The following is a 25,968-nucleotide window of genomic DNA, read 5'->3' as shown; positions in this document are numbered from 1 at the left end:
TTATGGTAAGGTCAGCATTGATGTACTGGTCTACGTATGTGCTTCCCTGGGAATCAGCTCATGCCAAGGTGGCCAACAACTTCTGGGTTTCTTGGTTGTGGATTTTTTTTGTTGGGTTTTTTTTTTTTTTTAGTTTTCAACTTCTTTCATTGAAAGAGAAACTACTTGTCTACTATAACCACAATAAAATTTCCATGGAGTAGTTGAAATTGCCAGGGACTTTTTTAGAACATCTGGTCTACCCTGCTTCCTCAAGCAGTGCAACCTAGAACTGGTGGCCCAGGCCTGTATCCAGTTGGACTCTGGACATCTCCACAGCCTCTCTGTCAGCCTGGTCCAGTGATCAACAACTGCCTCAGTGAAAAGGTGTTTCCTGATGTTCCGAATGTCCTGACATTCTCTGCTCTGGATAATGGTTTCTTAATGAAGGGACTTCAACCATAGCTGTGCGACATGAGACAGAAAGTTTGCTAAGGGGCTTAAGTCAGTATAATGAACTCCTCTGTACATGCTCAATGGTCCTAGTGGTACCTACACAACCTAACACATGCTGCAATGCTTTTGAAACCTTTCATTGAGCAACAGATGCAATTAACTAGAGAACTAATCAAGTCAAAAAGATTTCACCTTGTAAATGATTTTCTCCTCAGTTGATTCCACTTGGTTTAGTCTTTTGCAGATTATGGAGGAATCCAACTCTGAGCAAAGGAAAACCTTTTGCTGAGTCCTGATAGTTGAAACCACAGCAGCAATCCAACTGAGGTTAACACAAGCAACTAATTCATCTTGAATATACATTTAGAAAAAAAATAAATCTGTGATTTCTCTCTTTACTCATTTATTTATTCTCAGGCCTGGGTCATCTGATTGCCAGGAGCCAGGGCACACTTGGAAAGGTGATCACAGCAGCAGATAACTTATCAGGCTCTGTGGACAATTTATTGCTGTTTAAAGCCATGATAGTTAAACACCTTTAACAACAAAACAACCAAGTTCTTTGCAGGCTGCCTCTAACACAAAAAGTTATTTCATCTCAGCTTTATTATAATGCTGTATCTGAATTATCTGTATTTGCTTCTTAAGTCAAATTAAACGCCCCAACATCCTCCAAATAAACATCCTTCAAATCAACTTCTTCCACAAAAAGAGCAACTTAATGAATACTTGAATGGATACCCTCCACTTTTTCTAGTGCTTCCAAAAATTAAAAATCTTTGTAAAAACAGTAACTGCCAGATCAGCCTCTGAAATAAAACTGCATAGGCTATACCATGATTATGCTTTTTCTAATGAAAAATCTGAAAAAGAAATTGGATGTACACTGTGCCTTGATGCTTGCCAGACTGCAAGCTGGTGGATTGATATGGCTAAAAATTTCCCAATACAAAATGAAGCTATTAACATATCAAAGTCTTGCTCTGCAGGGACTGAAAGCGACGCTGTCCCAGCAGACTGCCACTACATTTTCAGATAAGGGTCAAGACAGCGTTGAGGGTCAGGAAAGATATGTTTCAGATAATCTAAGACTGATGTAATACCTTGAAGTGCAGAGAAGTAGTCTGTGAAACAAACAGGTGAAAAAGTTCTGCTGATAAGCTGTTCAAAGTCACTAACCAGCCCAATCTAAGATACGAAGTGTTACTGCAGTAAGGCATGCCAATATCAACATTCAACCCAAAACTACCTTTAATTCAACAGGTCTCCATCTTGTGCTGTCACACCATACGGCTCTTTCATTACCTATACCTGGCCTTGGCTGTACTTGTTTTATATGCCAAACCAACAAAGTCAGAGGAATAAACTGGTACAGAAAGCAAAACAGAATCCATCAACACATCTGTTTAATAAGTTCAGTGTGGAAGATGCTTATCAATGATTACAAACCAGAAAGCACACCTGCTGACAGGGAGATCTTCAAATTGAAGACGATCTGAGAACTGGAGCCCAAAGAAGGGCAAACACATAATAAGGATCAACTACAGGGAAAGAAATGCAACATTTCATCATGCCATTTTAAACAACTACTCCTCAAAATGGTTTAGAATCTGTGACTTGTTTTCCCTAAAAACTTTGCACATGGAGTACAGTCTTGAGGCTATCATCTGCCTTTCAAACTTAGCATTCGATTTTGTTAAGAAGTCGATTCATACCCAAATCTCTCTGTATTTTTTAAGCGCCACTGAAATTCTTCTATTTTGCCTGACAAGTCAATCCTTCTCACTTTTCCTTTTGTGTCAATAGATGTTATTTTCTTTTTTTGTTGGTACTGAACCACACAACCAAAATCCAGATATCTAAATTCTGCTCTGAATTCTATTCTCAGAAGAATATTACTTCTGATCAAATGTCATCATGTTCCTTTCATACATAACAACTGCAATAATTATAAGGGTATCATTAATATTGTTGTCAAAACCTTTAAGCCTTCTCTGAGGAGCCTAAGCCTTGCATCATAGGGGAAAAGCTTCTTCTGTGTTTCAGGGGAACCTCCTAAATCTTTGGTGCCTGTTCAATTTTGCTGAATGACACCCAAGTGTTTCGTTATTTTTTTCTTCATATGATTTTATGATGATCATTCCAACAGCCAGAAGGAGTCACTATGATCTCATCTTCAATTAATGTGAATTTACCAATGAAATTATAACATTTTTAATACCACATTATCTTATTTACAGTACCTTCCTGTATTTCATTTGAGACTGCCACCAGAAAAAAAGGAGACAGTTACACAGTACTAGAAATAAAGGGACAGTAAACCCCGGACATTTTCTGTGTCTAAGATAGCCTATATTTGTAAGAATCACAAAACTGTTTGGGTTGGAAGGGACTGTTAAAGATCATTTAGTTCCAACCCTCCTGCCATGTGCAGGGACACCTTTCACTAGACCAGGTTGCTCAAAGCCCTGTCCAACCTGGCCTTGAGCACTGCCAGGGATGGGGTATCCACAGCTTCTCTGGGCAACCTGTGCCAGGGCCTCAGCACCCTTGTAGGGAAGAACTTTTTCCTCATATCTAATCTAAATTTCCCCTCTGCCAGTTTAAACCCATTCTCCTTTGTCCTGTCCCTACCTGCATTTGTAAAAAGCCCCTCTCATTGTTTCTTTTTGGCCCCTTTAGGTACTGGAAGCTGCTCTAAGGTTTCCCCAGAGTATTTTCTTCTCTGGACTGAAAAAACCCAGCTCTCTCAGCCTGTCTCCATAGAAGAGATGGTACAGCCCTTGGGGCACCTTTGTGGCATCCCCTGGGCTTGCCCCAGCAGGTCCATGTCCTTCATATGTTGGGGACCCCAGAGCTGCATGCAGTACTGTGAGGGGGGAGCCTCATGAGAGCAGAGTTGAGGGGAAGAATCCTGTCCCTTGAACTGCTGGTCATTCTGCTGGTGATGCAGCCCAGGGCATGGCTGGTTTTCTGGGCTGCAAGTGCACACTGCTGGGTCATGCCGAGTTTCCTGACAACCAACATTCCCAAGTACTTCTCTTCAGCTCTGCTCTCGGTCCATTCTGCGCCCAGCCTGTATCTGCGGTTGGGAATGCCCCAGTGCATGTGCAGGCCCAGCTCTCAAGCCTATCACTGAACTAGAATGACAGTAGGATTTAGCAATAAAGAGGAAAAAAATATTATGCTTTAAGATTATTTTAGCAAAAGCATTAATCCCTTAAGCTCTCGGTCAGCTCCTCATCCATCCGCAGGCACAGCTCCATGCACTCCGGCTCATCACTGACAGAGGGTAACACCCCCTCTTCGTCTTCCCTGCCTGTCCTTCCTGAAGAGCCTGTATCCTTCCATTCCAACACTCCAAACATAGGAGCTATCCCACCACTTTTTTGTAATGCCAGTAAGATCATAGCCCTGCAGGTGTGTGCAGATCGCTAACTCCTCTTATTCATTCCTCATGCTATGAATAATTCATGGAGGCATTTTAGTTGGGCCCCAATGAAGCCAACTTACTGGCTGGGGCTGGAATTCCTTTGTACAGCACATCAGATGCTCTGTTTTATTTTTTTTTTAATTATTATGTCTTTTAAAAAAATAATTTTCTAGCACCTTGGTTTGAATGTTTTTCCTCTAAATATCCTGGAGTATGAAGAGTTGGTTCTACAAGATTCTGCATCTTAGTCTGGTGCCAACCCACAAAACATATGTCTCTGCTCAAATGGAAGATTCTGTTTTGATTTTTTTTTGTATTTTCTTCCTGGACTGGGGACAAAACATTTATTTAGATACAACTCAACATTTAGTATATTCTAACATATGAAACTTTCTAAATCCCAGATACCTTCTCATTAGTTTACTCCTGAATGGCGATTTTGAAGAAACTAAGCTGTATGAACACATGACAATAATTAACATAAATGCTCAAAAATCACTTGGGAAAAATTAATTAATTGGTTTTAGACAATATTTTTTTTTTTTTACTCATGGTTGCTACTAAGTATTAAAAACAGTAAGTTTAGGTTAACCTAAATATTATATTGCATAGCTATGTAAAAACATCAATGCATTTTTCTAATGTCGTTAACTTTCCATTTGTTCACACTGTAAATAGCTCTTTTGCTCTATTTCTGCATTATCTGGGATAAGGCAGATTTTTCACTATTACTGACACAATGGCACAAAGTATTGTTCAAACATTTTACAAAAATAATTCAAATGCAGAAAATGATACTGCTCACACCACCCTGACCCCATGGCTGCACTTCTTTACATGAATCTCTGGGCTGATCCAGAGCTCTGACGGTGAAACCTGGCTGCTCCATCAGTTGTGCTGTCCACATCCACACCACACTGGGGGTTTGCTGTTAATTAGAATTTCACAAATGCAAACAGGACACTCTAACCTCAGGAATTAAATATTTGTATTAGTTTCAGCAAATCAGCTTCCTGAAAGAGCCAACTTCTACACAAGCATAAATTAAAAGTAACGTGGATGAAGTTACATGTGCTACTTTAAATCACATGGGTGAAAAAAAACATGCCTGAGCTTCATAAAGATGTTGAGGCATTAAAAGAAACCCATTAGCTTGGACAGGTGCAGAATATCAAACCATTTTCTTTTAGATAAGGGAATATATAAGGGGCACTGCCACAGAAATACTACAAAGCCTTTGCAGTCTCCATCAGTCTTTTGCTTTTGGGAGGTATGTTTCTTAGTTGTGAGAGAAAAACCCAAACAAACAAACTTAGAGTCCTATGATCATTATTTCACACTGAAATAAATGTAACAGAAAACTTTGTGCACAGAAATATCTGCACAGAGCTACAGAAGGGTAACAAAGTCTTTTCTAGACTCATTTTTTAGTAGCAAATGTAAAGAGCAAGATTTGAAAAACACTGAAGAGCTTAGTTTCCTAGCTTTTTATTTTTTACACCTGATGTGCGTGGTAGAAGAGAAAGAAAGCAACAGGAATAAGCACTGCACAAAACACGTTGCTATCTTTAACAAGGTTACATTCTCCTCTGATTTTAGAATCCAACAGATGATTCAAAACAGTTGCAAAGGCTACTACAGAAGAAGAACTAGAAGGAAAACATGTACTTTCTTGTTCCCCAATAATGCAGAAAAGGCAACCACAGTATTTTTTTAATTAATAGTTTTAAGCAAGAAATAAATAAACCAGGTCTGTCTTGTTTTTGTCAGAGACAAGCAATCAAGAACTCATGAGACTGCATGACACCTGACTCTGCTCCAGCATTGTTCTAAGAAAGAATTTTATCCTGCTTTTAACTCTTACCGTTTTATTGACACCAATGTAACTGAACTTTCTAAATAGGGGGGGAAAAAAAGAGACTTTAGCTAAATGTACAAAAGCCTCACTAATTTTATCACCAGTGTGCTGGTGAAGGCAAGTCTTTGCAGACTTGCCTCAGGTTGTGTCCAGCAGCACTTGGGCCCTAATCACTAACAAAGCATCCCTTACTTTATTTTTTAATACAGACAAAATCCCAGTACTATTACAAGTTCTGAGTAACAAAACAGTATTTCTGGAAGAAAGAAAACAACAACAACCCCAACACCAGCCCTCAATGAGATAAAAAGTACATTTTAAAGAAATCCCATTTCTCTTCCAAACATGAATATCTACATTTCCTTCCTTTCTAGGTTACGTCTAAACACTTTTTTTTAGCAGCTAATCTGTCTTTAAAGCTGAACAGCGTAACTTCTACAACTAGCTAAAGCAAAATTCTCCATGGAGATTGTGTAATGTGCAACCATCTGGAAGTGTTCAAGGCCAGGTTGGACGGGGCTTTGAGCAACCTGGTCTAGTGGAAGGTGTTCCTGCCTGTGGCAGGGGGTCTGAAATTAAATGGTCTTTAAGGTCCCCTCCAACCCAAACCTTTCTATGATACTATCTCTGGGATCATCATAGGACTTCAAGCTGTACATCCCAGCTAACTAAAGCTGTACTTCAACTATACATTATGTAAGGGGTGGAACAAGCAAAAAGAACCACTCCTCCAGACCCCTTGTCAACCCAACCACTGAGGCAGTAGAGCTTTCCTCACCTCAGTCCCTGCCGTGCATTCTGCTACATCATTCACAAACATGAACATCGCATCTGGACTTTTTCTTTCCTAGTCTCACTTATTCAATACTACCTTAACAGCAGAGCTTGCTCTTTAAGCTAGAGCATTTTACATGAGTAGGGAAATTATGACTCATTCAACTGAGCATGCAGAAGCTTTTGCATCAATTTGTTTCACATCTCATTTGGTCTTTGAGTCAGGCTGCCCAACCAGTATCGACACCATCCCTAGCCAGAGGACAATGTAGAACGTAGGGTTTGAACTCTTAGTTTTTCAGAGAGGAACAACAAACCAGGAAACTCTGAGACCTTCTGTGGGAAGAGGAGGAAGATTGCAAGCACACCAAAGCTTAGAGACTGGGAACCAGGAGTTACTATGGACACGAATGGGAAAAGCCTTGCCTTGCTATGAGCAGCCCCCAAAAATTTAAGATGACGGGAAGAATCCTTCATTCATGTAAGTTAAACAGGGGAAATGTGGGGAAATATAAGCTCCATGCTGACCTAAGACAATTATTATCCGCAGCAAACTAGGGCTTACTAAATACATACTTCCTTTGTAGTTAAGCAACTACTGTCAAAGTAATGAGATTTACTCACATTTCACCCAACTACTCTTTTGAATTCTGACTAATTAAAATAGCTACTAAATGACCAGCCACATAAAGGTCTCCTTTTAAAGATGACACATCATCAGATTTGAACAATCTCGAAAAGAAAAAAAAAAAAAAGACGGTTTTGACCTTTTAAGATTTCCATACACAAAACAATTTGTGTCTATACTGTCATTCATCCAAACATCTTACATAGCTAAAAATATACTCTCAGATGTAATTCATTTCCCAACATGACAGAGCTCTTACTTCACTAAGAGAAAACTGTGGCACAGTGATTTTTAGTGACCTCCCCAAGCCCTTGGTATGTTGGTAACACAGCTGGGAACAAAATACAAAATTTTTGTCAACTGTAATCTTGTGGCTACAACACTGCAAAGATACCTGAAATTCTTTTGAAAATGTGAAGATTTGTAAATAAGGAAAAATAAATGAAAGGATTAGAAATACTACCTATTGTACTGAAGAACGAAAACGGAAAAACGTTTAAGTATCTATGTCCAAGTGTTCTATACCACAATGTTCTTCCTCTGCTGTTTAGACTGCACCAAAAGTATGCACCTCCAATTTGTAGCAGTTGCTATCACCCTAACAGCATTCTGTAGCTCCACAGCAGTCTATGTCTGTAACAAAATTGTAGAGAACTGATGTCCTAGTAAATACAGAACTAAAGACTGAAAGAGCTGCATTACAGGACTGTAGATACAAAGCTTTAATTTCTGAATGACTGTTTTCTATCAGTACTAGTGTTTAAAACCTGCAAAGATGCTATAAGTTAGACTAAAATTCTATTTTTGGTTGATTTTGAGAAAAACTGTGTACTGACATTTACTGTTATAAAATAGTGCTCTTGTGCTTTCAAACACTGAATACCAGAAATCATGATACTATATCAAAACTGAAATGAGGACACTAAACAGCAGATAAAACACTGACATCTCTTCAGAGACTTTTTTTTTTCTTTTTTAAAAATGAAAAAAAAACAAAAAACAGCAGTGCCAAGCCTCAATTGTTTGAAGAAATGTTCTTCTTCTCCGAAATTAAATTAGAACCATTTAGGGGCACCAAATGCTGTAAATTTAAGAACGTATGAATTTGTGAGGATTACGCAGCAACAGAAAAAAAAATGCATCTCTTCAGATATGTCCCTTGTTTTATTCTCTGTCTTCTTTAAAGAACAGAAAAGGCAATCAAATGCAACAGAAAAACTATATTAATTGGCAGATCTTGTGACAGTTTCCATTCAACAGTATTCTTCCATTCATTTAGTTGAAGCATAACTATTCAGCACAAACCACATAGTTTTATAGTGCATTTCAAATACCAGTAGGCACAAGAAAACTAGTACCAGAAGAAGGAGACAGGGACATCACTAGAGACCCCATTATCAGCTCTGCAGAGCCAGACTTTGATAGTAGGTACTGGCTGGTGTCTGATAGCACCAGCTATACGTGGCATTCCATAAAGCAATAGTCCTTCTCTGCTTCTGGCCAGACTCTCACAAAAGTTCAATATCCTGCTGTGCCAGATGACTTTCCCACCTGACAGAAGAAAACCCACCCCAAAATCCAAACACTAGCAGAACCCCAGAAACATGACAGGAGGAAGCATTTGGAGGCAAAAGCTGCTGGACCAGAGCACGGATGTCTGCATGTGTCCTGAGCTCCTAACATGTGGCAGGGGATTTTTAACAAGGCCGTGGTGCTAAAGCCTCAAAACCCATTTTAGTTAGAAGGCTTAAAAATGAAAACTCCCATGGAACCGCTGGATTTCCAAGCGTAATAGATGCATTCATAGCAGTATGAAAGGGTGAGCTGGTCTGCCTGGTTATGGGTACCACCATGGTTGGGGGCTTCCTCTGTCCATGCTCTCCTGGTCATTATAATTTATTTAACTTCTGTTAATGTTTAAGCAGTAAGTCTTGGTAAATTGTAAGTAAAATCAAATGGACATTTCCACAAATTTTTAAAAATCTTATTTATCTTCAAGGAAAGGAACCAGAAAGAAGGCCTAGGAAAAGTATTCCTCTCAAAACTTGGAATCATAGCTTGTAGGTTTCAGGGGTCTTTTCTGCATTTTAAATTCAATATTCAAATGCTAATAACTGCCTATAATTTCTCAGATCAGCAATGTCTGTAATTTTAACATTCGTAGTTTTACAAAGGATTTCTCTTTTGATGGAACTCTATAAACAAATGAATTCACAAATGCCTCTAAATCCCACAAGACCTAACAGAGGAATAATTCTTTGTGTTAGCAAGTGCATGTCCAACAAACTGAAATTTAGGAGAACATTTTATGCAAGATTAAAAAGGTTTTAATGCATGTATCTGAATACCTAAACGTGACACCCATTTTTTTTCAGGCTTTACATTCACATCTACATATTATTCTAACTGCTTTCCCTTCACCCTGACGTCTGGAAAGAAGCAGGACAGAAGGGCCACCCACATCCTGAAACAAATACACAACCAGCTGCTGCTAGGGATACCAAAGAGGAGGCACTGCAGGTTCTGACAATGGGAAAAAACAAACATGAAAGGTAAGGAAAAGCAGATGAAAGCTGAGGACATGCCCTCAATACCGACATGTCTTATTGTCCAAGTGTTGCTTTGAAAAAGACCCCTAGAACACAGGAAAGACTTTTCTGAAGACAAAGTTATCAAAAGCATGAAGTAAACAGGAAGCAGCAAAAGAAAACAAGTTGCTAATTAGTGAGGTAAGCTGGTCTATGCTTTGCTTCTGCTGATACTACAAAAAAGTTGGGAAAGTGATGTTTTTAATCCTGCTATTTTCCTTAATCAAGGGAGACAGTACTCGTTCTGCAAGTAACATCCACAGAATGTTTAAGCTCAAAGTATGGGCCGTATTTACCATTATTTTTTTCTTCTGCTCCATTAACATAAGATTTGTAGCACTGCCATAATTACAACACTTTTGATACTTGTGTGTGGTCTTGTTTTAAATTCTGATTGATTACTATTGGGAACAATTAATATAATCTTCCAAAATGTCATTTCTTCTTTTTGCCAAACTTGGATCAGCTGTTGTTTAGATGATGATTTAGGAGCATCCACAAAAGGCATAAGGAGCAATTTAGTTACCAAGTCTAATTTAATAAAAAAATACCTTGTGAGATGATGGTATTACGAACAGAACGGAATTTATCTCCCATTTCAATTATGCATGCAGTACATATAGATTAGTCCTGTGGAACCCGCAAATCACACCAAGAAACTTCAGAAACTCATCAAACGTAATAATGTTTGGGGTTGTTTTTAACAGCAAATTTATGTCAAGTGATGCCTGTATTCTTTTATTCTTTCCTTCCTTTGTCAAATAAAAGCTAAAATTCTATTTTCCTTGCAGTTCACTATGCTGCCTTCCTGAAAAGCAGATTTTCTAGACATGTTAAGAAAAGTCTTAGTAGGTTCTTGCTTTTATTCTTTTTTTTTTTTTAAATAAGGAAAAACATAATTATGGATGGACTTCATAATTTTTTCTACCTCATTTCCCCTCCAATATATTTGCCTGCCAGATTAACACCACCATTTCTGTGCAACAAATCTACTGTGCCATTTAATCAGCTTAGTTCAATTGGAATTTTGAGCTATTAACAAAGTGGACTTAGGCATCAGAGAGGGAGCACTCATTTCTGTATGGCTCTCAACTCCTGTATCAACCCTTCCAGTGATACCAAGTTTCTCCAGGCTACCCATCCTTCCCAGATGGGTAACCCAACTCACACAGCCCGACATCCCTGTTTAAGACACATTCAATGAAGAACTCAGTGCTCCTTATTCTTCTGCAGAGAAAAGATCACTTGCTACTCAAGGGCTTGGTAATGTAGCCAGCTTCTTCTGAATGGCATTTCCAGCTCTGAAGGTGCATCCAATGAAGCTTTAGAAATTCTGGCTTTAGCCTACCATCCCTTCTGATATTTCTGTCTTTTCAATTTTGTCTCCATCATTACTCTTTCCATCTTACCTTTACTAAAAAGAAAATCTTTCAGGGAAACAGCCTTATTCCCTCCCCTCCAGGGATTTGAGAGGCACCTCTCTGTGTTAGCAACACCACTATTACATGATGACATCTCTACAACCAGCGCGTGGACAATTAAGTCAGAAACAGACAGAAGCAATATTCCCTTCCTACTTGGTTGAAATGAGGTTTGGAAATTTTTGTTAAGAAAATGACCTTGTTAATATTTTAAGACATCTCCCAGGAGAACCATAATCATCACATCCCTATTTCACAGTCATCAGGAGGAATTACAAGGATTGTGGTGCTTAACTTCCTTAGTATCCAGACGTATCAGGTATGCAGTTTGTCTCTTCACAGTCTAACAGCAGAAATGGTATTCATAGTAAATGCTGCTTTATGGGAGTAATTGATAAGACAGGTTGCTCTCTAAGAAAGTGAAAGATGGAGCGTCTGCATTTAAACAAGACCCTCCTGGGGCAGCAAGGAGACAGCTAAGCCCAAGCAAAAGTTGTTTTTTATATCTTAAGGAGGAGATTTAACTGGTTTTGTTACATTGGACAAAATATCACATAACATCTCTTCTTCAAGTATGGAGCAAATACCCAAGGGCTCTGGAGTCAGGGCTGTCTCCAGTTTCACCCAGGCGACACTTCATTACCAGGCCGGAAGTCACGACTGTCAGATTTCAGGGTTCAGCTGGAACACTGCTCAAATTCAGAAAAGAGCAGAAAGTAAAGGAAAAATAGTCACGCTTACTGTTATATTATTGAAAATGAGAATAAGGCGATGTCAATAGCTCTATATAATTGCAAACAACTTTAGAAATTACTTTCATCTTCACCAACAGCACTCAGTAGTTTCTTACAAGCACTGCATATTTTAACAGAGTTCTTAATCAGTTTCTAATGGTTATTTGGGATATGTAAAAGACTGGAAATATATATGTGGAAAAAAAAAATCCAAGGGCACTTTTGCATGTCCATGTTCTGTAGGACCAAGCCTGGTACAGCATTGCTGCTTGGACCTCAGCTTCCTTTTTCCTACCTGGCTCTTAGAGCTTCAACCACCCCAGTGTGCTAAAGCAAATATGTGCAGAGCCACACTGAAAACCACAGCACTGAAATGATTTCGGCTTACACCAAATAACAAACAACTAAAACAAACACCTGAAGAAACAAAAATTGTACCTACTGGAGGAAATTTTGCAGAATCCAGCTAACCACTTCCCCAGTAAAAATACACCAAAAAATGTTTTAACCTGCACCATTTTGCTAGCCCACAGATACACCACCACAAGCACTTGGACTGCTGCAAGTAAAAAAGGGGTGAAAACCTTCATGTGGAGAAAGAATGAACGGCTGAGAGGAAGTGGGCAGAAAAATCTCAAACCACCTTGGCTGCTGAAGCAAACTGCCAAGTATCCATGGCAGTGTAGCTAACTCTAGTTTAAACCACCAAAGCAGTTTTGATCTTCAAAAATTTTATGATCCAGAGATAATATTAGAAAGTGCTTCTTTTTTTTTTTTTTTTTGGGAGAGACATCAAAAGGTTTCAGCAGCTTAGCTAAGAGTATCCATGTCAAAATAATTGTATTGTTACAGTATGTCATCTATTTTACCCATTAAAAAAGTTTAAATTCAGGATTTTGGTTTGTTCTTTCTTTACCTCCCATTGGCAGTTAAGAGTCCCCAAATATATACTGCCTTACTGCTCCTTTAGAATGATTCTAACCTGAAATTAAAAAGTACAAATTACTAGTAGAATTGCCATTTAGGTCCTGGAGAGGGACTTTTTACAAGGACATGCAGGGAAAAGACATGGGGGATTTGGCTTTAAACTGATGGAGGGGAGATTTAGATTAGATATGAGGAAAAAGTTGTTCCCTACAAGGGTGCTGAGGCCCTGGCACAGGTTGCCCAGAGAAGCTGTGGATGCCCCATCCCCTGGCAGTGTTCAAGGCCAGGCTGGACAGGGCTCTGAGCAACGTGGTCTAGTGGAAGGTGTCCCTACCTGCGGCAGTGGGTTGGAACTGGATGATATTTAAGGTCTCTTCTAACCCAATCTTGAATCTAGTGTCTAATCTAAAGTCAGTGAAGCGTGCACCATGTACAGACCTACCACCATTAACTCATATACAAGATCAGAACCTTGTACTGCAAGATCCTGACAGCAAAGACTGTGCCTTCGGCTTTACAAAGCAGTGCAGCACTCAAGGCATCATCACAGCAGCTCCCAAGGATGCAGAGATTCACATTCATGCCTCAAAAACTTAATACATTCTTTTACATACCCATATGGGATTATTTTACATTGAGTGGTTAAGCTGAAGGAAAGAAACAGGAAAAGAAGGAAAAAAAAAAAGAAGGGCCTTTGTCCTGAAACTACTCTTCTTTGCTTTCTTTGGAAGAGTCATCTACAAAACCACTACTGTTGCAGAACACTCTTTCATGACATTTAGCCTTAATCTCCTCTTTCTTCATTCCACCGTTTTATTTCTAGCTATAAGCCCCTACGCAGCCTGAATATTTCCTTTTTATCTTCAGTTGTTTACAATTTTAGATATACGTAGGCTGTTAAGCCTTGTCTTGCCTGTTCTCTTTTCTTAGTCTTTCTGTAACTTTACTTCCTTAAGGGACCAGACAAAGGAACATTCAGGTGTCTCTGATAAGTAAGGCAAACCACCATTTTAGCCCACAAGTAGCAATACTATATGATCTGGCTGGAGTGAGTGTCCACAGAGACACAGATATGTCACACAACCAGTTACATCCTTTTCAGTGGATTGCACTCAGGTTCTAAAATTTCATATTTGTTCTCTAACTCTTATATGCCATGATGTATGAGCCTTTAGTACTACAATTCTAAGAAACCAGGTATTTCCTGAAATCTCTGATTTTAGTAAACTATGTGCAGCAAATACATGCAAATATGAAAATATACACAAAATACATAATCAAACCAAAAACCAAAACCCTATTCAGAGACATTCTAAATGTTTTGGCTGTGCAAAGTAAACATACAGTGATATGGGTTTATATGAAAGATAACTATAACCTAGATAAATGTCTGTATGTTCACAGATAATCCCGGCCATCTGAAAACACCATTATGGCAATAAACCCAACAAAAAATAATTAGCACAGAGAAAATGAAACTTTATGATCTATCAGAAATCGGTATCAGATTTCTGCATTTTCACATGCAACTGCCAAAGGAGGCAGCTTTTTCTGCCCTACACGTCTCCTTTCCCCTCGCACAAGTGCACCAGGATGCAACCCTTAAAACTAACCTGTTTTCTTGCTGTACTGATTATAATTCAAATTCACTTCTTGATACAATTCATCATACAAACACTTGTGTTAGCAAACAGCAGGTCATAACACGGCAATAGGAATGAGCTTCTTTTGGAGATAGTTTCTCATAAGCAGAGCACAAGAAGACTACAACAGAGAGGTAAGGGCATCTGGAGCACTGCAGAACAGAGGCAGTGTCATCATGGTCACAAGCCAGAGTTACCCGTATTAGATATATGTTGACCTAGAGCAGTACACCTGGCCTATAACCTCATTTTTCAATTATTCCACAGAAAACCTATGCTTACCATAGGTTACAATCACAGGACACACCAGTTGTAAAGGACCTCTGGATGTCTTCAGTCCAACCTCTTGCTCAGAGGTCCATGTAGATAAGGATGTTCAGGCCACTTCACATTTCAGACCAAGTTTCACATTTCTCTGAAGACATAGATTTTGCAAGTTTTTAATGACCAGCCACCTTCACAGGGATTTAATTTTCCTTACATCTAACTGGAATCTCCTTCTTTCCCAACTTGTTTCCATTACCTCTCACTGTGCACCTCAGGACGAGTCTGCCTCTGCCTTCTCCATACCCTCCAACAAGGTAGAAATGCACTTTTATAGTTCCCTCCTCCCTGGATGACAATCAACTTTGTACTCTGAATACCAGTAAACCCACAAGTCTACTTCCTAGTCATCTTACAGACATAAAATGGGCCCCATTTATGAAGCATATCACAGAGAAACACTGTACATGAGGTGAACAGGGAAGGTTTAATAAATCTCCTTAAATCCAATCAACAGCTCCATTTAGCTATTTCAACTGCTCCTTCTACAATTCAGTGTAACTACACCTTAGCATGCAAATAATTTTCAGTTGCTACTGCCAGCTCAGCAGGGAAAGATTTAAACCTGGATTTTCTTGTACCATAACTTCTCATTTCTTGGCTGTCAAGGTCTGAAATATTCTGAATTCTGGGTACTGTAAGAGCAAGAGATACTGCCAACAAATCCCAATACCTCAGCAAATTTTTCTTTTTTCTTTTGAAACATAAGGAAATATTTTTCTTAGTTGGGACCTTTTAGGCAGCTGAGGTTAGAATGTTAGTTTGTTGTTGAGTCACTACTGTTGGTAGCAAAAGGTACAGATGCTATGAGTTTCTCAGGTCTTCTACCACTTACTGTAAGTAATATAGTTTAATCATCATAATAATCTTCGGCTTTGATATGCTTAGAAGGTGAATTTGCTTACTTACTAGGGAGGGAAAAAACCCCCAAACCCCACAGAACTACATGTGCTCCTAAATCTCAGCTGCTTTACAGCAGACTGTATCTTTTTCTCTCCATCTCTACTCACCCAGTACCCGTAACTCACCACAAACACAGAAACATCACCTGCCACCACTGCTGTTGACTGCCTCCATATTACAAGGCCCTTGCAAGGTATTGTACTTAGATGGCCTGAGCCACCACCATCCAGCTGGGCACCAGACCTAGTTTGGACACCTTTTAAAGGGCATCTGGCCCAACGCAGCCTCATTTGAACACCTTTAGATAAAATGCCATTCAAAATCCAGCTATTTTATCTTGAAGTTTAAATAATGCTTCCAGAGTCCCTTAATTCATTTGACACAAGTCTGTGCCACTTCTGAAAAGGGAAGGCTTGCTCTTCACAAACCCACTCATTCATTCTCACTATGTCCCTGCAATGAACCACCGCAAGCCAGGCGAAGCACCCGATCCAACTGAAACCCCCTTTGTGGGAGCAGGGTAAGAGATGTGCTTCTACTAATATTTTGGTTATATAAATATTAGTACTAATGCAAAAGGAAGCAGTAGGGACACACAGGCAGCTGGCTCTCAATGTCCTATTTGTTCCTTCCCTGTAGTGATGCCTTTGTCAGAACCGCCTTTTCAAAGTCATTAATATAAATACTTAGGATCAGTGTTAAGGCTGTCCTTGAAATCCTTGCACTCCTTGTGTTAACTTCATGCTACCTTCACAGTTCCCCTTTCTGCTGTATTAACAGTCCTTTATTTTTAAAAGCCTTGAAGAGATGGATAATCACTGTAGTATTTTTTTATAGTCTACAGTTTAACTATAATTTCTAATACAAAATTGCATCACAAAGCTTCACTGAAATACTTTTCAAGAATGGCACCATTCTTAGCTGAATGGGAACACCCCATGGAATAAAAAGTCCAAAATAGCTCCAAGATGTAAATCCCTCATTTGTCCCCCTGGGTGCTCTCATCTGTCTTCTTCTAACATCACTAGCACATACTGAACCCACTCCATGTTCCTTGAATGCTTCTCTCCAGCTTCTTCCCAACCAATTCCCATCTGGTATTTCTTCAATGTCTCAAGGATACTGACTTCCCAGAGCACATGGTTGCTCTAGCAGGATCTCAAGCAGGGATATGCATGACAGCGAAAGGCAAGAGAAGCCAGGAGTGGCTACAAGCACAGAGCCTCCCAAGGCCTTGCCTTATGTATGGAGAGATTTCCAATACACTTGTCCGTATACTGAAAACCTCCTATGTGATCTCAGGAATATAAAGAGAAAATGTTCCTCTACTTTTATAAACACTGTACTGAGTGATCAGAGCATCCCTAACGCTGCCATAGGTGGCTGTGGACAGAAGTATAAATGCCTTCAAAAAGGAAATAGTAGCTACGGACTACAGATCCATTATTAAAAACACATGGCAAAAGTCCAGGCTTCATTTCTAGTTGCCTGATGGTATCTGAGGTTCTGATAATCAATAAGGTACATCTCTCTACATCCACTTTTGCTAAGCCCAAGCACCATTCAGTCACAGTGGGATACAGAGAGGGCTACAGATAGGCCACAGACCTGAACCTGTGTGTCAACCACAAGGGAACAAGGAGAAACACCAGCTGCTGCCTCTTCCCCTCCACACAGATATCAGCTCAGACAAAAGGGCTAACAACATGAGACTGAGATTTTTGTTTATATTTAAAACAAGAAGCCTTATTATTTATTTATATATATATATATTTTTTTTTTTTTTTTCTCCCCAGGCTTCTCCCTCTCCTTCAAGCTTTGCTTTTCTGCCACTGCAGCCCCAAACTGACCACAGCTGTCTGGGCTCCTGGAATTTCTTCATCTCCTCATCCGCAAATTAAGTCACATCCATATTCACCTGTATATACTTTCTATTGATGCGAGTTCTCCCCATCATCCCTTATTTTCTTACTTTTAATCAATAACAATCTCATAAACTAAAAATACAACTACCTCATCTTAGTCTGGTAATAATTCCTCACATTAGGAACCTCTCTGGTTAATGCGCTTTCAGGTCTTGTCTTCAATATGATTCTATCTTCTGACTTTCATCTTCTCTACACTGAACCAGTGTGCCACAGGTGGAAAAGCTGAAACACACTGCATCATTACTCTTGCATTATCACCATAGTACGCATGCTATTTATTCTCCTCCACAAAATTGTGTACTACCTCACATCAAACAGGCACTGGGTTCTCACAAGAAGTATGAGCAAGCAACTACAAAACAACAAACAAAAGACTGTTTCACACTTGGTCCACTGCAAGGATAAAGCTTGAATGCTCAGCACATATCAAGTCAGTATGACTGCCTGTCTGCCGGCAAAACCTTCAGCCAAATTTTCCTTCCCATGTTTACTTTAATCTCATAGGCAAAGCATTTGGCAAGTACTCTTCAGAAGAAGAAAACTCTCCCACTGGTAACTTCAACACTGCTCAGTTAGGTCTAACTTACAGCTCTGTACACTAGCTGGCAGAACCTTTGCCAAGTTGAGACTGAAAGATGAAAGCAAGCCTTGACCCTAGCTATAAACAAAGAACAGAAAAGTCCGTAACAATTAAAAAATGTTAATGTTTCAGAAGCAGTGTACTATTTTTGAAATTTCAATAGGCAGAAGTTTAGCTTATGAATTAACCCCTACTCCTTGACTAAACAGAACAAGTGTTGAGACAAGAAGCCTAAGCATGTCACAGCACTGAGGGTTCTACTCCACCTGAAGATTTTACAGCCATACCAGCCTTCCCATAAGGCTGACTAAATCCCTGAGAAACAAACATGACATAGAATAATGAAACCTAAAATTAAAATTGTACAGTTACATATAAAATGTGAAGCATAAAAACGTCACAATCATTTGTGTGTAAAGCACAATATAGTTACTACTTTATGACATAACCCACATCATCCTGAGATGAAGTCACAAACTTCCACCTCAGTCTGAGCAGTTAGACTAGTAAATTTTAAAATCTTAACTATTTCCTCAGTTAAACTCTATCAGTCTTCATGGAAGCCAGCCCCACTCCCACCCTTCAAGCAACAAACAAAAAATCCGCAAACAAACAAAAACCAACCAGAAGACCACCCCAGAGAAAAGCAAAAAAAGCAGACACAAACTTTAGATCCCACAGGTAATATTTTAAAGTTAATTAAGACTTCCAGGTTCCCCCCTTTTAGGGATATGTGACAATCTGGTTAAGAAATCACTAACTACTGCTGCATTTGGGAAAAGAACCTCCATTTTCATGGCTGGTTAAAATCAATGTAAACAGTAAATATTAACATAAGCTCTGGTGTAAACATAAATTGGAATCCACAAAATACAAAAATGGCAAATAAAGGATTTGTTACAACTTTTAGGGTAATTATTTGGACTAATAAATGTATCAATTAGGATTCCGAGCGATAACATCTTAGAGTTGTTTAAAATACACCAATATGTACATTGTTTGTGCTTGAACTTGTAAATAAGAAAGAATAGGTAAAAAATGTATTTTCATTAATTTGCTTTGGTATACCAGATAATAGTAATAAATTTATCTAATGTGTTGAAGAATTGTAAAGTAAGCATGTTCAATGTCAAGGCTTTGAAGATGAAGTGAGAGTAGCATACTCGGTAAACGAGGAAAGTTACAAATAGGCAACAATAAAGACTATCTAGTAGTGATACTGAATTGAGAGCACAGAAGCACAAATGACTTACAAGTCTAGGCAGAGCAACTATTTATTACTTTTATAAAAGCTTCAGAGACTAAAAGTGGATCCTATACGCATTAGAAATCTTAAAAATGGGCTTTACACTGAGAAGAAGCTATGACCCAAGAAGTTTCATAGAAGGCTCCAAGAACATGCATAGCAGGAAAGACAACATCAGGTAAAAGGCAAGCATTCCCCAAAACAAAACCACAGAGCAGTCATTCATCAACTGCTAAAAAGCTGCTGAAACCTTAGAAATAGAATTGCTCTTCAGAAAAGGTTCCTGAGAAGATTTCCAAACAGAAGCTCCAGGGACAAACCCCCATGGGAAATCACACGTGAAGAACCATAAGTTTCTTTTAAGACAACTTCAAGAGATGACAAAGTTGCAGTTCCACGACTGTTGTTTTTCAAAAGGAATTAAACCCTTGAAGTAATAGGCCATGAAACTTAGATCAGAAGAAACCAAAAAAATATGCATAAAACCCTTCTATCATCTACTGCTGACAACAGAATGGCACATGGGATAGCACAACTGGCAATGATGATGACCCGTCCCACGCAACTTGGAGATCCTTTCACTTAGAAACCCTCTGGTGATACCAAAGGAATATTAGCAACTGTAATTCTACCTTGAACTACAGTTTCTGCTACTTCGAGATCACACGGAGAGATCAGTCACTGCAAACTGTCAAGAGGAGCAGAACACTCCTTTCATAGTATTTAAATAAATTATAGCCTCAACTAGGCTAAGAAGGCTTGAAGCTTCAAAACAGCATATCTGAAGCAGTTCTGCATGAAGGGAAAACAGATATTTCTGAGCAAGAAAGCATGCACCTACAGCAAGGAGACCGGACATTTTTCATTCACCACCGTTTCCCATTATTCAGTACTGTAATAAATTTCTACAAAGAGAAGGCAATCTGAGAAATTTTAAACTCTGTAGGCAAAGAGCTAACAGTTGATTTGAAAAACCTGAAACTGGTCACAAAAAGAAATCAAAAAATAAAAAAATCCGAGACTACCAGTAACCAGCAACTACTCCTTATTTGCAGAAAATTTTATAAGGGCTGAAGGATCTCCTATCAGCAATCTCACACTCAGCATCATTTACATGTGGAGGGAAGTATAGAGTTCATCACTCCAAAAAGGCAAATTTATAGAGAATGCAGATGCAGTGACTCCTTTTACTTTATTTAAATGCAATCTCGCACACTTGCAAATGTCAGAATATACTAATTTATATTAGCATATTCATAACCTAATATCAGAAATATAGGTAATTATCTTGTTTCCAAAGCTTATTAAAATGTAGAATTTAAAAATTAACCTATAAATGCTGTAGTTGTGCAAGGCTTCTTTAGTCGATGAAAAAATTAATAAACTAACAAATAAGATTTCTCCTGAGTAAATATTTGGAATTTGGTAATCAATTTGTGATCAGCAAAATTAATATTTCCATTGTGCAGGAAAACAGCCTTGCTTTCTAAAGCTACTTAGAAACTGTGCAAGACGTCAGGATGCTCCCTCAGATATTCTCAGTTCTGCATCAACACACCTTCAATTCCATGAACACAATATTCTGCTTAATTTTCAAATGGGCAGTCTTAAATACAAAAAAAAAAAAAAGGCAGTCAAAGGGTTGGTTTGGCGTTTTTGGTTTTGTTTTGCTGGTTTGTTTTTTTTTTTGTTTTTTTTTTGTTTTTTTTACATGTATGAACAAAGTAAACTGACCATATTTAGATACCTCAAGTACCTTTTATCAGGTTGCTCCAATATTCTTTAACATTGCCACTTTTCAAATGTCACCGTATGTGAGAAATTAGGGGCACAGTTATTATAAACACAGAAGAAACACTGATTCATATCTATAAAAATGGAAATGACGTTTACACAGATGCATCATATACCATTTATTTGAATACTGAATCACAATTAAAATTACTCAATTCTGTAAAGCAGGACAGCCTTCACTTAACAATCTGAAAGCTCAAATTTTATTTTACTTTATTCAGAAAAAGATGAAGCTCCTATGGAACTAAAAATATCCCATCATAATACTATGGGTCAAAATTCAACCACTGCCAGAAACTTTCCTCCGGCCTCCAAATTCACATGTTTTTGTACAAGGCAATGGAAGGATGGCTAGATACAGCCCTATGACTTTAATTAGAAATTTTTTTTTTATCATTGAATGTTTTAATTAATTTTAACAGAGTTAAGCAGGAGAACTGAGCTGATATCTCAGTTAGGCTAAATCTCCCTTGGCCTGCTGAGTGCTGACTGGGCTTTATGCCCTGAGCTGGGATGGATACTCATTACATAAAGGTATATCTTAACAGGTTTGATTAAATCATCAGTGAGTTCTGGAAAATGCCTCATTTGAATTTGTCAAGCATACTGAGAAGCTGGAAAGAAAGTGCAGCTTTCAGACAACACAGGACAAAGAAAGGCCATTGCCTTTACCTTTTTTTTTTGCTTGCCATGGGCGACTTGGCTGCTGTAGCTATGGAGCATCACCTTCCCCAACAATGCTCACAGACTATAGATTTTACAAGCAGGAAGCAAAAACTGAACAACATACACCACTGCAACTTGTGCTGTACAGCCAGTAACCACATCGTAACACGTAATGACGCTATTTCTACTTTTACCACGGGCAAACTTGACTATGAAAACCAGCATCTGAATACCACCAGGTTGTGTTTTGTTTCTATCTCAACTTAATTTTTATTTTATTCTACCCTACTGGTTGAATATTTAGTTAACAGAAAAAACATGAACAACATTTTCTATTTTGTCCCCTCCAGGCTTTGTTGACAGACTTGAGGAGGTCCATTTCAGACACCTGAAAGAGAGATGCCTTTAACTGGAATTCCATAGTGCTGGTCGCACAGTTGCTGTCTAAATGAAGACACTGATGGGTTAGGTTTTTGGGTGTTTTGTTTGTTTGGTTGGTTTTTTTTGTTTTTTTGTTTTTTGTTTTAGGAAAGTTGACTTACATATATATCATTTAATTCAAGAAACAAGTATGCTTTCTAAATCCTGAGGGCTGTTTCCTTCTCAACGTAAATAGGAACCTATCCCAACTTCCCATACTAAGTTCCCACATCATTTTTATACCTGTCCAACTAAAACCACATGGAAAGCTGAATGTTCCTCAAAATAAAAAGGGGTAAAAGTGCTATTTTTAATGATGCTTTATCATTACCAATAGGAAAAACTACAAAAATAACTAACTGTTTGGGCTATATACTCAGCTGAATAAAATTTTCTATTATATACTCGCACTTGCAATAGCCTGGTTTCTTATACCAGAAAAAAGGTTCTTTATTTTTTTTCAATTGAACTAGCCCGAATATAAACTCATATAAGAGAACTTCAGTATATTCAAGTATATTCATATTTTCCCTTCTGTTGCTGCTTTGATTTTTTTTAACATACTGTGAGAATGGAAACATCTTAGACAAAGTCTAAGATGTTTAGGGATGTGAAAGGTAACAGGAAGGGATTCTATAGGTACACTGCAAATAAAAAGACAGACTAGGGACAATGTGGGCCTTCTCCAGAAGCTATCAGGAGAACTGGCTGCCCTGGATTTGGAGAAGGCTGAGGTTCTTAATGACTTCTTTGCCTCGGTCTTCACTGGCAAAGGCTCTGAACGCACCACCCAAGTCTTGGAAGGCAGACGCAGGGACTGTGAGAATGAAGACCTTAGGCCCACTCTAGAAGAGGACCTGGTTCAAGACCATCTTAGGAACCTGAATGCGCACAAGTCCATGGGACCTGATGAAATCCATCTGTGGGTGCAGAACGAGCTGGCAAATGAAGTTGCTAAGCCACTGGCCATCAAATTTGAAAAATCATGGCAGTTGGGGGAAGTTGCCAATGACTGGAAAAAGGGAAATATAACCCCCATTTTCACAAAGGGGAAAATGGATGACCCAGGGAACTACAGACCAGTCAGTCCCACCTCTGTGCCTAGCAAAATCTTGGAGCAGATTCTCCCAGAAGGCATGCTAAGGCACATGAAAAACAACAAGGTGGTTGGTAACAGCCAGTGTGGCTTCACAAAGGGGAAATCCTGCCTGACCCATTTGGTGGCCTTCTATGATGGGGATATGGAACTGATGGACAGGGGTAGAGCAGTTGATGTCATCTACCTGGACTTGGACAAAGCGTCCCTCGGGGAGCTGTGCTGGGACCAGTCTTGGTCAAAATCTTTGTCAGTGACATGGACAGTGGGATTGAGTGCCCCCATAGCAAGTCTGCCAATGACACCAAGCTGTGTGGTTCAGTTGATATGCTGGAGGGAAGGAATGCCATCCAGAGGGACCTTGACACGCTTGTGACCTGGGCTGAGGCCAACCTCATGAAGTTTAACCATGCCAAGTGCAAGGTCCTACACCTGGGTCAGAGCAATCCCAGGCACAGCTACAGGCTGCGCAGAGAAGAGATTCAGAGCAGCCCTGCGGAGAACGACTTGGGGGTGTTGGTTGATGAGAAACTTAACATGAGCCGGCAGCGTGCGCTCACAGCCCAAAAAGCCAACCATATCCTGGGCTGCATCAAAAGGAGTGTGACCAGCAGGTTGAAGGAGGTGATCCTGCCCCTCTACTCTGCTCTTGTGAGACCTCACCTGGAGTATTGTGTGCAGTTCTGGTGTCCTCAACATAAAAAGGACATGGAACTGTTGGAACAAGTCCAGAGGAGGGCCACGAGGATGATCAGGGGACTGGAGCACCTCCCATATGAAGATAGGTTGAGAAAGTTGGGGCTGTTCAGCCTGGAGAAGAGAAGGCTGTGGGGAGACCTCATAGCAGCCTTCCAGTATCTGAAGGGGGCCTATAAGGATGTTGGGGAGGGACTCTTCATTAGGGACTGTAGTGATAGGACAAGTGATAACGGGTTAAAACTCAAACAGGGGAAGTTTAGATTGGATATAAGGAAGAAGTTCTTTACTGTGAGGGTGGTGAGGCACTGGAATGGGTTGCCCAGCCAGGCTGTGAATGCTTCATCCCTGGCAGTGTTCAAGGCTGGGTTGGACAGAGCCTCGGGTGACATGGTTTAGTGTGAGGTGTCCCTGCCCATGGCAGGGGGGCTGGAATTAGATGATCTTAGGGTCCTTTCCAACCCTAACTAGTCTATCATTCTACAATTCTGTAAATCCTGAGTGCTTCATTCAAGAAACAAGTCTGGGCACTGGGAAAGCCCAAGTTTGGTATCCCAGCTGCGCTATCGATTCCTTCTCATCTTTAAGTGGATCGCAACTGTCTGGGGTGGGATTTGTCTTACACTGTAAGCATCCAATGCCATGCCTGCTGTGCCTGGCGCAGAAAGACCAAGTGAAGACCTCACAGAGCAGCAACTGTAACCCAGCCAGGAAATGGACTGGAAAAAGCACTACCTATTTGCAACCATGCACTTGCACCCATCTTTCAGTTCTGCATCTCATTATCAAAAGAGTGTCTTGTTTCTTTGTACATGACAGTAATTTTGAAAAGAAAAGTTAACATTTTGTATGTGGATGTTACAAATTCAAAGGGCTTTGCATGAGCTGTATCTTCTTAAATGTATTACTAAAATATGTTCTAATGGACATTTACCTCTATATTTTCAAACACAGATGTCTGGGTAGGTCAGTCACTTTTACGGCTTGATCTTGGTTTTGATAATATCACTTTATAAATTTAAGTGGGAGCTCAATTCTGTATTTAATCGTTAACTTCTAATCATCTTCTAGATAAGTTGTATACAAAACATCTATATAAACCATATGGTCCTGTGAAAATGTGGAACTGAACTGAATGAAATGCAAGCTCTTGCCTTTTCTGAACACATCTGCTGCTGTGGCTTCTGACAGGATAGCACCAAAAGGGCTCCCACACAAGCAGGACAGAAGGCAGGAAGCATTTTACACATGCTGTGCTAGGCTGCAATTAGCAAATTCGGAGGCCACCTGTCACAGGGCCAAGCAGCACACAATTCCAGGGGACAGGAACTGCTGGGGAAGCAAGCAGAGCTATCGGTAGATGAGAGGCATGCCCCGTTTCCTTTGCTGACAGTAGTGACATGCCTCCTTCCTTCTCCCAGTTCTTCCCAGCATATCCATTACACAGGTCTCTGCTGACAGGCGACTTCTCCTCTTCCCGTATGTGCAGGGAGACTAGCACATGCTAACATTCGGACAACTTACTATTTGCAAAGCTATCCAGAGCTGAAGGACAAATTTGAACTGTTCTTCTCAAAGCAATAGGTACTGCACATATCATTGAATCTTGTCTTCCTTTTAAAAAACCCAACAAATCCTAAAAAATAATGCTGGAACTTCTCTAACTACATAATCAAACATGAAATTTTTACTGTGACATTTTAGGTCTTTCCAGGGATGAACTTTTGTAATGCACACAGAGTAAGACAGAAAATCATTATGCAAGTTCAGAAGTGATAAACTTCTACCTTTTCTGGCACATTTTAGCTTTGATAGCAGTCAATTTTTCCCTCATTTAAAAATGGGAAAAGTAAAGATATCATGAAAAGGTCACT

The 25,968-nt window shown here is 39.5% G+C and overlaps 1 protein-coding gene across 13 annotated transcripts in view; it reads right to left on the bottom strand.

The window, feature by feature from the left end:
• The window catches only part of MBD5 (methyl-CpG binding domain protein 5), a 141,214-nt gene that overhangs the window by 99,557 nt on the left and 15,689 nt on the right, over positions 1 to 25,968 (bottom strand). Inside the window, exon 1 of one of the 13 annotated variants that reach the window (XM_057415590.1) lies at positions 14,724 to 14,744. The exons of 11 other annotated variants lie outside the window; for them this stretch is intronic. The gene's annotated coding sequence lies outside the window, so the exon portion shown is untranslated. Of the gene's footprint in view, positions 1 to 1,896; positions 1,961 to 14,723; positions 14,745 to 25,968 lie in introns of those variants that run through there. One more of the 13 variants, XM_057415589.1, reaches the window with a different exon arrangement.

The sequence above is a fragment of the Pezoporus wallicus genome, unplaced genomic scaffold (genome assembly GCF_028554395.1).
Source record: "Pezoporus wallicus isolate ANWC-B61680 ecotype Strahan unplaced genomic scaffold, APGP_CSIRO_Pwel_v1 contig_736, whole genome shotgun sequence".
NCBI classification, from domain to species: Eukaryota; Metazoa; Chordata; class Aves; order Psittaciformes; family Psittacidae; genus Pezoporus; species Pezoporus wallicus.
Note: the sequence above shows the minus strand (reverse complement) of the source record. Positions and strands in the feature narration are given on the sequence as shown.